Below are 3,114 nucleotides of genomic sequence, written 5' to 3'. Positions count from 1 at the left end.
TTGACTTAGTGAAAACTTTGTTAATTTAGCAACGTTTCTAAAACGTAGACTAAAAGTTTAAAGAAAAATTAGTCATCTTGAATCAAATCATATCTAATAAAATTTGATTTCTTCTTTCTTAAACACGATAGAGTACATAAAGTACTAGTATTTGTCTATTATGAGAATCTCATTCTCTACTCAATAAGAATATGAATTAGATATTTTTTGGAGATTTTAAATGTCTTATAATAAAAATACTCAATATTTTCATTACGGAAATGTCTTGTAACCAAAGAAAATCAGCCAAAAACAGCCATAACTTGCTTTATTTAGCATTCATTAATTGTTGTGACAATTAATTAATGCTAAATAAGGCAAGTTCTGGCGGTTTTTTTTGTCTACCTAGCATTGCCCTTTTATTATTGGTCAAACCAACTCTTAAGTGCCCTCAATACTCATATTGAACTTTTTTCAAAAAGATCTGATAAACCATTATTTTATGATTTATATTGTGTTTAATTGTGTGGTTTTATCAAGTCTTCACCCACTTATTCATATGATTAGCATGTATTTACAATTCCTTCCCAAAAATTGTTCCATGGTTGAAAACTTGCTTCCTAGAGACCTTTTAATTATGTATTTTAATTCTCCTTTATACCATTCAATGCCGTGATCTGTGCGTTAAGTGTTTCAGGCTTCATAGGGCAAGAATGACTTAGAGAATGGAAAGGAAGCTTACAAAAATGGAAGGAACATAAGAAACCAATGAGATGAGCAGCGAACAATGACGCGAGCGCATGGCCCACGCGAATGTGCGAAATGAAGAAATCGCAACAACGCGAACGCGTGCCTAACGCAAACGCGTGGATTGAAGTCTGCACGAATGACGCGGCCGCGTTGATGACGCGAACGCGTGACAAGGAAAATCATTGAATGACGCGAACGCGTGGATGACGTGTACGCGTGACCTGCGGGATCTGCAAAAATAATAGAATACGATGGGGGCGATTTCGGGCCGCATTTTGACCTAGTTTTCGGCCCAGAAACACAGACTAAAGCTAGGGAACATACAGAAACTCAAGAGACGAACCCACATGCATCCACACACATTAAGATTCATCACATTAGGATTACTTTAGTTTTAGATCTGAATCTAGATTAGTGTTACATTGATAGTTTATGCTTTTGCTTTGGAATGTGGATGTTGAAGAGCCATTACCTCTATGAAGATACTATTTTAGTTTGTTTCCTTATTCTTTACTCTTTTCAGTTGATTATTGACTCTATTCAAATAAGTATGTTACATTTTGAGTTTATTAATATATAGAGTTATTTTTATTTTTAATTAATTTTAATTCTCTATTTAATTTTATTTAATTATGTCTTCTTATATTTTTATGATTATTAATTTCATGTCATTAGAGCAGATCCTCTACTTGACATGGGGGTTGATTGAGAGGAGACACTTGAGTTGGAATGCTCAAGTGCCTAGTTAAATTGGACGTTGTTGGCTAATTCTGTATCTGCTAACGCTGGACCTTCCCAAGGGAGAGGACTAGGATTTGCGGGTAAGAGTTAGTTTAATCACTATACTTTCCTTTATTCGATAAGGGTTAACCAAGTGAGAACAACAACCTCTTTACACTACACTTGAGAAGATTCCAACAAGGATAGAACTTCCACTTAATTATTCCCCCAGTCAAGGCCTTTTATTTGGAATATCAATAATTATTCTTAGTTTATTTTTATTACTTTAATTCACAATTATTTTAATTACTCATTATCAAAACTCAAACTTTCTGGGAATTTTCTGATTAATAAATTAGCACTCTTTCTTGCAACTCGTTGGGAGACGACCTGGGATTCATACTCCTAGTATTTTTATTTCTAAAATTTGTGACAACCCCTTTTTTTTAATTGGTGAGGCAGATCTTAGCTGGTTAAGAGCTATACGTGCAACGCTATTCTCTTATTTGAAATCTCTTAATTGGTTAACTTTTGCCACGCACCAATTTTTGGCGCCATTGCCGGGGAGTTGCAATAGTGTGCTAGATTATTAATTAGTGTACATATTTTATTTTATTCGCATATTTTATTTTTATTTTGTTACCATGAGCTATATGTCTTTCTCATTGAATGACGCGTTCATTGCCTGATCTGAGCTTAGCCACTTTTGATCCTGAAATTGAAAGAACTCTTTCACGTATTAGGCGAGCTCAACGTCGGTTAGCCTCTGAGGGTGGTGAAGTGATTGTTATCGATTCACCAGTCTCATCTGAGGGCGAATCTAAACCGCCATCTGAGAGCGAGACAAGCTCATTTACTACTGATTTAGCTGATTCACGTGCAGGTAACATGGCAGCACCTAGGAGGATTACTCTCCAGGAAGCAGGAGTCCCATATTTTACATTGCAACCTTATCAAGTGCATCATCCAAATCTGGCTGCAGATTTTGAATTGAAGACTGCACTAATCAACTTGATGCCCAAGTTTCATGGCTTACCTGCTCAAGAGCCTATTAAGCACCTTCGGGATTTCCAGACAGCCTGTTCTACTGTTAGGCGTAATGGTGCAGATGAAACTTCTATTCTGTTAACTGCCTTCCCATTTTCTCTTGAGGGAAAGGTAAGGGAGTGGTACTACTCCCAACCTGAAGTGACTGTTACCAACTGGGATACACTCAGGAGAGAATTTTTGGAAAAATACTTTCCAGCTGAAGTCACAGATAGACTGAGAAAAGAGATCTCCTGCATTGTTCAAGGTGACTCAGAGACTCTCTATGAATACTGGGAGCGTTTTAAGAACCTTCTAGACGCATGCCCCCATCACATGATTGATAGACTAGTATTGATTTGCTACTTCACTCAAGGCATGAACCCCCAGGATAAGACCACACTAGATGGTGCTAGTAATGTTTCCATGAAAAAGTACAGAACCACAGATGAAGCATGGCAATTGATCAGCGACTTAGCTGAGTCCACTAGGAATCACAGGCCGAGGCGTAGCAACTCAAAAGCTGTTGCCGAAGTTTCTTCTAGCATTGAAACTACTGCTCTCACACAGAGTATATGTGAAATGACCAACCTACTGAAGCAAATGCAGTTAAACCAACAACAAACACATAAAGCTCAG

General features: G+C 37.2%; 1 non-coding gene across 1 annotated transcript; it reads right to left on the bottom strand.

Annotated features, from left to right (window-relative positions):
• Positions 1–2,709: 2,709 nt before the first annotated feature.
• LOC148562544 (small nucleolar RNA R71) lies at positions 2,710–2,817 on the bottom strand. The gene has a single exon (XR_015887099.1). It is a non-coding gene; the product is annotated as a small nucleolar RNA R71 (small nucleolar RNA).
• Between the last annotated feature and the right edge of the window lie 297 nt (positions 2,818–3,114).

The sequence above is a fragment of the Arachis ipaensis genome, chromosome B6 (genome assembly GCF_059453495.1).
Source record: "Arachis ipaensis isolate K30076 ecotype BB chromosome B6, ASM5945349v1, whole genome shotgun sequence".
Classification (NCBI taxonomy): domain Eukaryota; kingdom Viridiplantae; phylum Streptophyta; class Magnoliopsida; order Fabales; family Fabaceae; genus Arachis; species Arachis ipaensis.
The sequence above is the reverse complement of the archived record's forward strand: the minus strand, read 5'-3'. Positions and strand labels throughout refer to the sequence as shown.